Below are 14,440 nucleotides of genomic sequence, written 5' to 3'. Positions count from 1 at the left end.
AACTTGCCATGTAAACAGGCCCTTACAGATATTTTAAATGAGTCAGTTTTTTAAATTAGTAAAATTTGAAGCGGGTGCTCAGATGCTGGTGAGACACATGGGCTAAATAGATCCAAGTTATTTCTTACCACTCCTCCAACTGTGCTTCCAGAATGACAAGGTGGGGAGGGGATATAGGTTGGAAGGAAGAAGATGGAAGAGAGCGTTTCCAATGAGCAACTCAGTGACTCCTCCCTTAGACTAAAGAAAAAATTATATATTTCTTTGTATTTTGTAGCTGGCTATCTAAGATCCTGTACAAATCTGTGTACAAATCAGAGTGTCTCAAACTGTATTGTGACATAATGATCCACACTGGAGTGACTAACCAACCATCCAAAGAACAAATGTTAATTTAATAAAAGACTTCGGGGGAGAAAACATAAGCAAAGCTTCAGGTGAGCTTCTGAATCACTAGAGACAAAAGTGCTTTACCACTGCCTCTCAATTCTGTATTTTTTATGCTACCATGTTTGCCAATTCTGGTGTCTTTGCAGCATTTTAGAATATGCAATCAAAAGTAGTGAAAAAAGTGGAAATGCTGCAGCTTTTCGTTGTTTTTTTCCTCCATTTCTTTCTCCTGTGTGCAGTCCATGTCAGTATCTTTGTTGGTTACCTAGGAAACTATTGTAGGATGGAATTTGATTGGCTGTGTTCTCAGATTGATTATTAAAGTCGTGGGCAGTTTCGAGTGGCAGACGTTTCATAGGTTGCACAAAGTAAGTAGCACTAAATGATTTACAATTTAAGATTCTTTTATTTAGAAATTAACTGTATAGAACATTAGATATGTCAAATCTTTGAAAACTTGGATCAGAAATGAGTAATAGTTTGAAATTTTGTCTTCTCTGCATTGTAGTTCTTGTTTCTTCTAGAAACATTTTAACTCTTATCTGGAATTGTCTTCAGTTTATTTCCCGATTTTATTCAGAGATGTCTGGTCAAGGGCAGGCAGGATACACAGCACTTACCACTGCCTGAGAAGACTAAAATCACAGGAGATAGGAAGAGGGGCAAAAATAAAAGAAAGGGAACTATCTTCCAGATGGAACTGTTTATTATTACAAAAAAAATCCATATTTTATGCTGTTTGGACATGGGTTTGGGGCCCCTATCTCCTACATTCTAGCATTTTCTTTTCCCTTCATCTTGCCCAACCATTATTTCCCCACCCTGTTCACAGTGGATCTGGTTTTCATGACTGTATGTGAGGCCACAGAGACCCAGCGAAGAACCTGGTCCCACACGGCCTCCACCCCATCCCTGCGCTTTCTAACTTGACTGTTGGAACTGTTCCCATCTTTCCCTTCATACTGCTAGGGCTTCATCCAGCCTGTACGGTGGCCTGCTGGCATCATGAAGTCTGACTTTTGGCAGGCATATTCAAAAGGTAGAGGGAGACCTTTGGCTCTGAAGGGAAGGACAGCATGAGGGGAAGAGGGAGGAAAGGATGAATGCCAGAAGAACATGAACAAGACAGGAGTGGGGGAACATGAGAAATAGACAGATGGAGAAATGAGGAACAAGGGCAATGAGAGGAAGAAGAAGATGGGTCAACAAAAGGAGAAGGACTGAGAATGAACAAAAAGCATTAGAAGCAAACTTGTCTACAGAAAAGCCTGCTGAAGCACGGGAGGCATATGTTTGTTTTTTTTATTTGTTGACATTTCTGTGGCACTCGCCACAGAATGTGACGTTTAAGACAATTCCTTTCATTATTTGCGTTATGTTACTGCCTAGAGGTCCCAACTGTGATTTAGCTTATTGTTGCTACTTTTCTCTCTCCTTTTGTCTTTGGAAGTGAATGACATATGGGCCCTTAGCTATGTGGCTGTCAGACTTTCCGGCCCTTAAGTCAGATCTACCCTAGTCAGTACAAATTTGTATAAGATGTTTAATAGAGACTTAAAGATTCAACACGGACAGAATGAATCACATTGCACCAATTTTTGAGAAGTCATCAAAAACTCCTGTGAGACCATCATACAAACCTTTCCCAGACAGAGGGTGAGGTAGGCTTGCCTGTCCCCATCCTTCACTGATTTTATTAAGTCTGCTTTTACAGGTTCAGATGCCACCTGTATGTTTCATAAATCACTGCATGTGTTCGTCCAGAGGAAAGAACTTTCAATATGTTGCATTTCTTCCAGTGGGATATTGGGTGTTGGACACAACTCATTCACTCAACATTGATTGCTAAGGTGCGCACCCTCAGTATTCCAACACTGCATCCGGATCTCAGTTATATGTTGCTCTAATGCATTCTTGGTTCTCTACCTTGAATATGTTTTTAGTTCTGGATTTATACCATTTCCCTAAGAGCACCTTCTGTACTTCACATTACTGCATCTGCAACACATTCTTCAACCGTACAAGAACAAATAGTAGTATTCTTGTGAAAAAGAAAGAAAGCAAAGATTTCCAACTAGTTACTCTCTTACACCTTCTCTTCTGAGCCAGATACTCTTTGCTGATGCTTACAATAAAAGTGCAAACTTTTTATCCTGGGAGGAATACAGACTTCCTGTGTAACCTGTGCAAGTCACTTAATCTCCCTGTGCCTCACTGTCCCAATTTGTAAAGCAGAGATAATATTTCCTTTTCCCTCATCTTTTCTTTATATTGTCTTTTGACACTGTAAGCATTTCAGGGTTAGGACTGTCTCTTAGGTATACGCATGGTGTATTATTTATCTTATGAGTTTATCCTGTCACCCATCACTATAGTATCTGTGCACTTTTCATGTAAAAACTATCACAGTAGCAAAGTAGGGATTTTGTTTGATTTGATTAATTTCCTGTTTGGGGTGAGTGTTAGAAGGGTTTTACAGGCAGGAGGGGATGTCAGTGTTGGAGGTTTACAGGTAGAAGGGGCTGTCAATGTTGTTAGTGTTATTCTGTTATTCTTTTTCAAAGAGGAAGGTTTTGCAGCATCTCCTAAAGATAGTCACTCTCTGGATTTGCCTGATTTCCTCAAAGAGGCCCTGATATGGCATGGGCATTAGGCATTATTGTAATATAAATAATGATAGATCAACTTTAATCACTCTATAGAAGCTCATGATACTTTTGTGTAAGTGCAGCAAGTTAAATTTCCTGTTCAGATGAGATTCAGCTTACTGTGCTAGAACACATTCGTGATTAAAAAAAATCATCATAATCTAATACATGCAGATACTGTTGCTACTTAAAAAGAAAAGGCGTACTTGTGGCACCTTAGAGACTAACTTAATGTCCAGTACTAGAAACATTTTTTTTTGTATCAAGCATCTGAACTTAATGAGGAGCTTATCTAAATCTCTGAATACCCTAACATTCTGCCATTGGTTGTCTCAAGCCATAGGTTGAACTGGCAAAAGAGAATAGTAGTAAAACCCTGTGGTCAAGTTTACTAGACCATGCAGGGTTCTGTTTACCATAGTCATTCTCAGCTGCAGTTCACCCTGGAACAATTTCTGTTGCTGTTTCATCTTATTTATTTTTAAATGGAACCCATGATCGTTTCATAAAAATAGTCTTAAAATTCTTATGCTGACAAACTGTCCTGGAAAAGTGTTACATTGTACTGTGTACTTTGTAATGTATTTTTGTGGTATGGTGGATTTGTTGGTTAAGTATGCATGGTTCTCTTACTTGCCATTTGTATACCCTATTTTTTCTGATTAGAATTAATTCTTTGGATAATATTTTGCTTAATCTGAGAGTTTACTACCTATTTTTGAATCCCAGTATATACTGAGGTACCATGATATACACCTATATTTTTGTTTTCTGTTTTCCCCAATAGGTAACCTCCACTAAGAATTATGTGGACAACTACCTATAATGGGATTGTGTCCTACCATGGTCAACATGTAGGCTAAATTATGTCTTACACTATTGAAGGTTTTTATTCCATAATCATTTGTGCCTGTTATATATCAAACCAAACTAGTCACACTACTAGTTACTGGGTCAAGGGATGGCCCTGGACTTTAATGACATTCATAGAGTGTAAGGCCATAAGTGACCATTAGATCATCAAGTCTGACCTCCAATGTATTGTAGGCAAATAAATTTCACCCAGTTACCCCTGTATTAAGATCAATAATATGTTTGGCTAATGCTTATCTTCCAGAAAGGCATCCAGTTTTGATATGAACACATCAAGAGATGGACAATCCACTACTTCCCTTGACAGTTTGTCCCAGTGGTTAATCATCCTAGCTGTTAAAAATATGTGTCTTATTTCCAATTGGAATTTGTCTGGCTTCAGCTTCCAACCATTGGTTCTTGTTATGCCTTTCTCTTATATATTAAAGATCCTTTTAGTACCTAGCATTTTCTCCCTGTACAGGAACTTAAACATTGTATGGAAGTATTTATGATATTCCTCTCAAGCTTCTTTTTTGATAAGCCAAACAGATCAAGCTCTTTATGTATCTCAATGCTTTACATTTTCTCCAATCCTTGAATCATTTTTCTGGCTTTTTTTCCTCTCTAATTTTTCAACATCTTCTTTAAGATGTGGACACCAGAACTGGATGCAATATTCCAGTATCTCTCTCACCAATGTCATATTTAGAGGTAAAATCACCACAGCGAAAAGGAGGATCCCTGAGATGTTCTCTTTATCTTTGTTTAACTCTTTTCGAAGAGCCCTGAAGCCTTCTATAATCTGTGTAGTTCCATGTTATGCCATGACATTGATTCCAAATTGTATCATCACCAGTGAATCCTGGTCAGATAAGGTCATAATCCCATCCAATCTTGTAATTATAGCGCATATTTTGGCTTCAGGGAGACAGCACACCATCCACCATCTTGTTGTCCTTTGCTGAATTCTCTTCTTAATATGGATTACACCTGCTTGCCTTTTTAGGATGGTTGAAGAACCTCTCTTGATAGCTATCAACTTCTTTCTGTAAGGATGCCCATAAGTTATGTCTTCTGTAGCTTTCTGTTCCATTCTTCCAGAGACATGCTCTTTGGTAGGTGACTTGCTGAATGACATATGTGACAAAGTTCCTGCTCTATCTTGGTGGGTCTTGCGCTTATTGGTGGATTTGCTTGCCTTGGAGCTTCACGGCAGCCCTTAGTTTGGCCGTTTTTCTGAATTCACAGTCCAGGTCGACTCCTCCTGTGTCTGACCAGGAGTTGGGAGGATTTGGGGGGGAACCCGGGCCCGCCCTCTACTCCGGGTTCCAGCCCAGGGCCCTGTGGAATGCAGCTGTCTAGAGTGCCTCCTGGAACAGCTGTGCGACAGCTACAACTCCCTGGGCTACTTCCCCATGGCCTCCTTCCAACACCTTCTTTATCCTCACCATAGGACCTTTCTCCTGGTGTCTGATAATGCTTGTACACCTCAGTCCTCCAGCAGTCCACATTCTCACTCTCAGCTCCTAGTGCCTCTTGCTCCCAGCTCCTCACACACACACCACAAACTGAAGTGAGCTCCTTTTTAAAACCCAGGTGCCCTGATTAGCCTGCCTTACTTGATTCTAGCAGCTTCTTGATTGGCTGCAGGTGTTCTAATCAGCCTGTCTTAATTGTATCCAGAAGGTTCCTGATTGTTCTGGAACCGTCCCTGTTAGGAGACGGAATCGTTTCTTCGCTCGCTCCTGAGCTATCTGCTTTCCTTTCTTTCCTGAAGCCCCCTGGCCCAGATTTTTCACACTTTTCCTTTCGCTTAGTTTCCCCCCCGCGTTTGGGCCGGACGCTTTGTTTTTTTGGTTTCGTTTTCTCCCGTTTTCCTGAGCTGCGTCAGTGTGCTGGCCGGTTGCCAGCACCCCCCCCCCCAGACGCCTGCTTTTGGACTTTGCTCTTTGCTTAATTGAAACCCCCAGAGGAGGGGGGGAGGACTGCCGACCCGCTGTCCAGAGAGGGGAGTGGACGCCCCCAGACCCAGCCGTTTTGTTTTTTGCCTGGACTTTTTTCTTATCATTACAACATTCCTAGCTGCCGAGAGCCTTGGGACAGAGCCAACAGCTGCAACAGATGCCAGAGGCCGGAGAACTCGCCCGAGCAGCCGTGAATCATCGTGGAGAGAAGCCGTAAGACTGAGGGATTTCCTTTGAATTATACCCTCGGGGGGGGGAGTTGACTGCGTTCCAGCTGCGTCTGTGGCGGCACAGGGGTGTAGCAGGGAGCTACCCCCAGATCCACCGGTGCCCCCAACCCCCCCACCACTACTACGACTATCACGGCCCCCGCTGCCTCGTCCCTGCTGGCGATCTGCCATCTGCCTTCGGATCCAGCTGTTTGCTTTGGACTTTGCCTTTCGGACCGGACATAACAACCAACCAAACGAGACTCTTTGGACAATTGTGGTGGGTCGTCCTCCCTCCACCCCCACCCCCCGGATTGTTTATCCCATAGTTTACCCCTACTACCGGACCCCGATTTTTGCCCCCCCCCCTTCTTCCGGTGTCTCCCTGTCTCTCCCTGCTTACAATGGCAGAGATGGAGAGACGCAAGGCCCCTCCAACGAAATTGGTTGTCCCTTCCCCATCTACCCCCCTGCCCACCCCTCAAGATCTTCCCACCGCCTCCATTGTTAGAACCCCTGCCCCCGCCCCCGCTGGGGCCTCGGCAGTGGGAGGCACCGGGGCAATTACTACTGCTGCTTTGGTTTTTGCCCCATTAGATTCTAGGAACCCCCCCCCAGTTCGACGGAAAGGTCGGGGCGGGCCGAAAGGAAAGGGCCCCGCTAAAGCCGCTGGGCCCTCCATGGCAGAGGCCGCCCCCACCACTGTGGCCTCATCATCGATTGTGGCACCCCTCCCAGCTGTTCCCTCCACCAGCTCTGCGACCGTCCCTCCCCCGGCCCCCAGGACGTATGCCCGGGCGGCGGCAGGCTCCCCCTCGCCTGCCGCCTCCTCATCTCGCCCACCCATTACCTCCGCTACCATCACTAGCGCCCGGGGCCCTCTTCCCGCCCTGACCAGGAAGCACGGTGTCCGTTGCCTCCTGGTGCCCGCCTCGCCCCACGTGGAAGCATACGTGCAAGCGTTGGCGAAGGTGGTAGGACCCATGGCCATTGTGGCGGCCTCCAAGATGTATGGGAAGGTCGTTTTCTTTCTGGCTTCGGAGACTGCCGCCCAGGAGGCGGTGGAGAAGGGCCTAGTGGTAGGAGGGGTGTTTATCCCCCTAGAACCGCTAGAAGATCTGGGCGTTCGCCTCGTCCTCACCTCCGTTCCTCCCTTTTTACCTAATGTTGCCCTGTTACCCGCTCTTTCTGCCCTGGGAAAGCTCGTCTCTGCTATCAGCCCTCTCCCGTTAGGCTGCAAGGACCCCGCCCTCCGTCACGTCCTTTCGTTCCGCCGGCAAGTGCAGATTTCACTGCCGGCGGGGGTGCGTGACGGAGAGGCGCTTGAGGGGTCCTTCCTAGTTCCCTACCAGGGAGCCCGCTATAGGGTCTTTTATTCCACCGGAGAGGCCCGGTGCTACCTCTGCCGCTCGGCGGGGCATGTCCGCAGGGACTGCCCTTTGGCCCGGGGGAGAGGGGCACCTGAGACCCCCGAGACCCGGCAGGATATCGGCCCTGTCGTTGCTGACACCCCTGGCCACCCGGCACCTGACACCACCCCTCCTCCCACCCGATCCAACGCTGCCCCCGTCCGGGCCCAAGAGGTACCTTTCCAACAACGCCCGGGCGACCACGGGAGTCCCGCTCTTGCTGTAACCACCTCGGCAGAGCCTCTGGAGGAGAGTGTGGCACAGTTATTACCAGGTGCAGGAGAGGGCTCGCCCCAGGGAGAACCCCCCGCCCCTCCTGCTCCCTCACCGCTATCCCCCCGAACCCCTGAACCTTTGCCTCCGCGCCCCGCTCTGCCCCCTGCTATTCAATCCCCAGATGACGCTATGGAGGGCTGGACTGTAGTCCAGGGGAAGCGAGGCAAGCGGAGGGCTCGAGCCCCGCTGCATCCATCTGACGCGGAAGCCCCCCGGAAGACCAGGAAGGGAGGTACTGACCTTGAGCCTCCCGCTTCGGCCACGAGTGAGATCCATTCGCTGGTGTCGGGAGGTGAAGATAGACTGGCATTGGAGGGAGGACTCCCCCCTCCGCGGGGGACCCTCCCCTCCGAAGCCCCGGAGGAAGCCCCTTCTAACCGGATACCACCTGAACTCCCTACGAACCCCGACGTGACCGTTGAGGCGGGCCCTAGCGGAGAGGCCCCCAGGGTAGTAGGAGTCGGCCTCTCCTCTGTGTATGCAGAGATTGAGGCCCTAGATTTGACCCCGGTCACCCAGGGAGGGGATGATTTATTGCCGGCCAGCCTCGTTTTAGGCAATCTCACCCCAGGCCCCCTTTCCCCATGTTCTCTCCCCCTGACTGCCTTTCCGGGTGAGCACCCCACGGAAAGTGGTTTACCACCTGATGCCATGGCTGCCACGACCACCCCGAAGCCAGCATCTAGCATTGCTCGGAGCCCCCTCCCTTGCCCCTTAACCCCCGACCCTGCTCAGGAGGCATCTTCTTTTTGCTGCTCGCCTCCTGAAGCCCAGGGCCTTACCTCTGCCCCTGTCCCCACCCCTGTCCCGGTTCAATTTCCCTCCTCCTGCAAGGCTACTGCCGCCCCTGGGGTTATTTCTTTTCCGCCTTTTGCAGACCCCCCCCAGGGAGCAGTCTTTACGTTTTCTAGTTGCGACTCATTAGGAGTTGCGCTTTTCCCCCTGCCATCCCCTTCCACTCCAAGGCACGAGATGGATTTAATAACCCCAGCCTGTCAGACGCCCCGTCGGCGGTCCGCACCCTGCCTACCCGCCTTAGCGGACCTCGAGGCTGTATTAAGAACCCCATCGGGGAGTACCCCGGAAACCGTAACCCCATCCCCCCATGAGCTGCGGCACGCACTACGGCAGTTCTTAGAGCACACCCGTGGTGCCTGCAATAGGGCACAGCTGGCTCTCCAGCGATGGGGGGACTTCGATCAACTTGTTCAGGCCGCAAGGGCCCTTATGAAGGAGGGCAGAGGGCAAGGGAGGCGCGGTGCTGCGGCCTACGAGCGGGCCCGCGGCTTCCGGAAAGAGCTACTTACTTATGGGATGGGACACGGGTTGCTACGCGACCCGCCGGGGGCCATGAGCACCCCCACCAATGAGAACTCCCCACCCCCCCGGCCCTCCGCATGACACCTCTCATTATTGTAACCCTGAATACCAGGGGCTGTAGGATGGCTCTCCGCAGGTCCCAGGTGCTCTCCTACCTTCGGGAGGGGGGGTACTCTGTGGTTTTCCTGCAGGAGACCCACACGGACCCAACCGCCGAGGATAGGTGGCGGCTGGAGTGGGGGGACGGGGTATACTTCAGCCATTGCACGACCTGGCAAGCTGGAGTGGCGACCCTGTTCTCCCCCGCCCTGCGGCCCGAGGTGCTAGGGGTCACTGAGGTTGTACCGGGCCACTTGTTGCACCTCCGAGTTCGTCTGGAGGGGCTCGTGGTCAATCTTGTTAATATCTATGCCCCGCAAGTGAGTTCACAGCGGCCACAATTCTACCAGCAGGTGTCCGATTTTCTCGGCACCCTAGACTCGCACGAGTGCCTGATCCTGGGAGGGGACTTTAACACTACCCTCGAGGAGCGGGACCGCTCGGGGGCCGAGCCGAGCCCGGCCGCCGCGACCATTCTCCGAGACATAGTCGATTATCACTCCCTAGTGGACGTCTGGCGCGACCATCACCCAGATGACACTTCCACGTTTACCTTTGTCCGGGTGGAGGCCCATCGGTCACACCGCTCTCGGTTAGACCGTATTTACCTATCCCGTTTCCATCTTTCACAGGCCCACTCCTCCACCGTGCGGCCGGCCCCTTTTTCCGACCATCATTTAGTTACCGTCACGGTCTCCCTCCGTGCGGAGGGACCGGGGCCGGCCTACTGGCACTTTAATAACAGCCTGCTGGAGGACGAGAGCTTTGTGATGTCCTTCCGGGAGTTTTGGCTGGCCTGGCGGGAGCAGTGGCGTGCCTTTCCCTCGGTGCGGCGCTGGTGGGATCTAGGGAAGGTGCGCGCCAAGCTCTTCTGCCGCAACTACACTCGGGGCGCCAGCCGACGGAGAAATGCAGCGATAGAGCAGTTGGAACGGGAGGTCTTAGAGCTGGAGAGGCGCCTGGCCGCCAGCCCCGGGGACCCGTCCCTCTGCGGAGCGTGCCGGGAGAAGCGGGAGGAACTTCGAGCCCTCAAGGACCACCGGGCCCGAGGTGCCTTTGTCCGGTCCCGCATCCGCCTCCTTCGGGAGATGGATCGCGGCTCCCGCTTCTTCTATGCCCTGGAGAAAACGAGGGGGGCCAAAAAACACGTCACCTGCCTTCTAGCGGAAGACGGCACCCCCCTCACGGATCCGGAGGAGATGTGTGGGAGGGCCCGTGACTTCTACGCAAGCCTTTTCTCCCCGGATCCGACCGATCCTGGCGCTCGCGGGGTGCTCTGGGAGGAACTCCCCACGGTCAGCGTGGGCGACCGAGACCGGCTAGAGCTGCCTCTCACCCTGGCCGAGTTCTCGGAAGCCCTCCGCCGCATGCCCACCAATAAATCTCCAGGCATGGACGGGCTGACCGTGGAGTTTTACCGCGCGTTCTGGGACATCCTCGGCCCAGACCTAGTCACTGTCTGGGCTGAGTCTTTGCAGGGCGGGGTCCTCCCTCTGTCGTGCAGGCGAGCGGTGCTTGCCTTGCTGCCGAAGAAGGGGGACCTCCGCGACTTACGAAACTGGCGTCCCCTCTCACTCCTTAGCACGGATTACAAAATCGTAGCGAAAGCAATTTCGCTGCGGCTAGGGTCCGTGATGGCGGACGTGATCCACCCAGACCAGACCTATACTGTCCCGGGTCGCAGCATTTTTGACAACCTCTTTCTAGTCCGAGACCTTTTGGAACTCGGGCGGAGAGACGGTCTGTCGTTCGCCCTCCTGTCTCTCGATCAGGAGAAGGCGTTCGATAGAGTGGATCATGGGTACCTCCTGAGCACCCTGCGGGCGTTTGGATTCGGACCTCAGTTTGTGAGTTTTCTCCGGGTGCTGTACGCCTCCGCGGAGTGTTTGGTTAGGCTCAACTGGACCCTGACCGAACCGGTCAGCTTCGGGCGAGGGGTGCGGCAGGGGTGCCCCCTCTCAGGCCAGCTGTACGCTCTGGCGATCGAGCCTTTCCTCTGTCTCCTCCGCAGGAGGTTGACGGGGTTGGTGCTGCGGGAGCCGGAGCTGCGGCTGGTCCTGTCGGCGTACGCCGATGACGTCCTCCTCGTGGTCCAGGACCCGGGCGACTTGGCGCGAGTGGAGGCATGCCAAGCCATCTATTCAGCAGCCTCCTCCGCCCGAGTCAACTGGGTCAAGAGCTCTGGCTTGGCGGTGGGGGGCTGGCGGCAGGTAAGCTCCCTCCCACCCGCGCTTCAGACCATCCGGTGGAGTGCCGGCCCTCTGCTCTATCTCGGCGTTTACCTTTCTGCCACGCACCCTTCTCCGCCGGAGAACTGGCAAAATTTGGAAGGCGGCGTGATTGAGCGGATCAGGAAATGGACGAGGCTACTCCGATGTCTCTCCCTTCGGGGGAGAGCACTGGTGCTTAACCAACTAGTCCTGTCCACGCTCTGCTACCGGCTCAACACCCTAGCCCCGGCCCCGGGTTTCCTGTCCCACCTCCGGAGATTGATTCTGGAGTTCTTTTGGTCAGGATTGCACTGGGCCCCTGTTGGAGTTCTTCATTTGCCCCTGAAGGAAGGAGGGCAGGGCCTGAAGTGTCTGTACACTCAGGTCCGCGTTTTCCGCCTCCAGGCCCTGCAGAGGCTCCTTTATGGTGCAGGTAGTTCGACGTGGAGCATATTGGCGCACACCTTCCTACGCCGCTTCCATGGGCTCCGATATGACCGGCAGCTCTTTTATCTTTGTCCGAGAGGTTTTCCGCGAGACCTCTCCGGGCTGCCGGATTTCTACCAGGACCTCCTCCGGACCTGGAAACTGTTTTCAACCACCAGGTCTGTGGCGGCCATCGTGGGGGCAGATCTCCTCACGGAGCCCCTGCTACACAACCCCCAACTTCGTTTGCAGGCGGCGGAGTCCCGCACGGTGCGCCAGAGGTTGGTCCTGGCGGGAGTTACGAGGGTCGGGGACCTCCTGGACTACGACCGGGGAGACTGGCTGGATCCCCTGACGCTCGCTCGACGCATGGGGCTCTCCAGCCTTCGCACCCCCCGGCGCGTGCTTCAGGAGGTGGAGGCCGCTTTGACCCCCGCTGCTCGGGCTTATGTCAGCCGAGCCTTGCGCGAGGGCGCACCCCGCCCATCCTTTACCCCAGGCCCACCGGACCTTTCCATCGGGCCCCTACCCTGCCGATCCCAACACACCCCTCATCCTTTCACTGCAAGCCGGCTGCATGAATTGCAACCGGTCGGTTTTCAAGTTGCACCACGGCAATATTTATATACACTCACGCTCCATACCCTTCACGCCCGCACCCTGGTGTCCCGCCCCGACACAAAGTGGCGAGATCTCCTACCACCCTTGGAGGGGGAGCAACCTCGGTGGGCCAGCCTGTACTTCACCTTGGTCCCGAGGCCCGTCGGGGACATCAGTTGGCGGCTCCTTCACGGGGCCGTGAGCACGGGCGTGTTTTTGACACGTTTTACCTCCGTTCCGGAGACTTGCCCCTTCTGTAACGTGAGGGAAACCCTGGCGCACGTCTATTTAGAGTGTGCCAGATTGCAGCCTCTTTTTCGGCTCCTCACAAACATTCTTTTGCGCTTTTGGCTTCATTTTTCCCCTCACCTCTTTATCTATACACTCCCCATCCGTGGCCCCACCAAGTCGCGGGATCTCCTGGTTAGCCTCCTCCTAGCCTTGGCTAAGACAGCCATTTATAAGACCAGAGAGCGGAGGTTGGCTCATGAGGCGTCCTGCGATTGTAGGGCCGTTTTCCGATCCTCAGTACATTCACGCATCCGGGCGGAGTTCCTCTGGGCGGCGTCCACCGACTCCCTTGACACCTTCGAGGAACGGTGGGCGCTGTCCGGGGTTCTCTGCTCGGTGACCCCGTCCGGTTCCCTCCGTCTGACCCTCTGATTGAGGGACAGAGCGAGAGACGCCAGCCACAGCCGTTAGCTGCTGTGAATACCATCATTATTGTTATTTAGGAGGGGTCTTATAATACATGGATGTGCCCCCCTCCCTCCCAGCCACCCACCCCGCAGCCGTGCCCATCTTGTCGGGCACTCTCAGGAGAGGGAGGGTCGGTGACCCTGGGCGCGGCACTAGGTAACTCAAGGGGGTGGAAGACCACGAGTGTCGAGGAAGCCCCCCCGCTCTAGGCCACCAGGTAACTCAGGAGGGTGGAAGACCACGAGTGTCGAGGAAGCCCCCCCGCTCTGGGCCTGGGCTAGCCTGAACACCTCTCCCTCCTGAAAGCTGTTGTGTTATACCTTCTGATTGCGTTGTTTTGTTGCTAAGTTTTTCTTTATCTTTTTGTAATCTCTGTAACTGTTACAAATAAATTTCTTTTCTGTTTCAAAAAAAAAAAAAAAAAAAAAAAAAAAAACCTTCCCTGTTAGGAGACGGAATCGTTTCTTCGCTCGCTCCTGAGCTATCTGCTTTCCTTTCTTTCCTGAAGCCCCCTGGCCCAGATTTTTCACACTTTTCCTTTCGCTTAGTTTCCCCCCCCGCGTTTGGGCCGGACGCTTTGTTTTTTTGGTTTCGTTTTCTCCCGTTTTCCTGAGCTGCGTCAGTGTGCTGGCCGGTTGCCAGCACCCCCCCCCCCAGATGCCTGCTTTTGGACTTTGCTCTTTGCTTAATTGAAACCCCCAGAGGAGGGGGGGAGGACTGCCGACCCGCTGTCCAGAGAGGGGAGTGGACGCCCCCAGACCCAGCCGTTTTGTTTTTTGCCTGGACTTTTTTCTTATCATTACAACATTCCTAGCTGCCGAGAGCCTTGGGACAGAGCCAACAGCTGCAACAGATGCCAGAGGCCGGAGAACTCGCCCGAGCAGCTATGAATCATCGTGGAGAGAGGCCGTAAGACTGAGGGATTTCCTTTGAATTATACCCTCGGGGGGGGGAGTTGACTGCGTTCCAGCTGCGTCTGTGGCGGCACAGGGGTGTAGCAGGGAGCTACCCCCAGATCCACCGGTGCCCCTAACCCCCCCACCACTACTACGACTATCACGGCCCCCGCTGCCTTGTCCCTGCTGGCAATCTGCCATCTGCCTTCGGATCCAGCTGTTTGCTTTGGACTTTACCTTTCGGACCGGGCATAGCAACCAACCAAACGAGACTCTTTGGACAATTGTGGTGGGTCGTCCTCCCTCCACCCCCACCCCCCGGATTGTTTATCCCATAGTTTACCCCTACTACCGGACCCCGATTTTTGCCCCCCCCCTCCCTCCGGTGTCTCCCTGTCTCTCCCTGCTTACAATGGCAGAGATGGAGAGACGCAAGGCC

The 14,440-nt window shown here is 52.7% G+C and overlaps 1 protein-coding gene across 1 annotated transcript in view; it reads left to right on the top strand.

The window, feature by feature from the left end:
- The first annotated feature begins 421 nt into the window (after positions 1-421).
- The window catches only part of GABRB2 (gamma-aminobutyric acid type A receptor subunit beta2), a 300,429-nt gene continuing 286,410 nt past the window's right edge, over positions 422-14,440 (top strand). Inside the window, exon 1 of the mRNA XM_074960637.1 lies at positions 422-437. The gene's annotated coding sequence lies outside the window, so the exon portion shown is untranslated. The remainder of the gene's footprint in view (positions 438-14,440) is intronic.

The sequence above is a fragment of the Natator depressus genome, chromosome 8 (assembly GCF_965152275.1).
Source record: "Natator depressus isolate rNatDep1 chromosome 8, rNatDep2.hap1, whole genome shotgun sequence".
Taxonomy (NCBI): domain Eukaryota; kingdom Metazoa; phylum Chordata; order Testudines; family Cheloniidae; genus Natator; species Natator depressus.
Note: the sequence above shows the minus strand (reverse complement) of the source record. Positions and strands in the feature narration are given on the sequence as shown.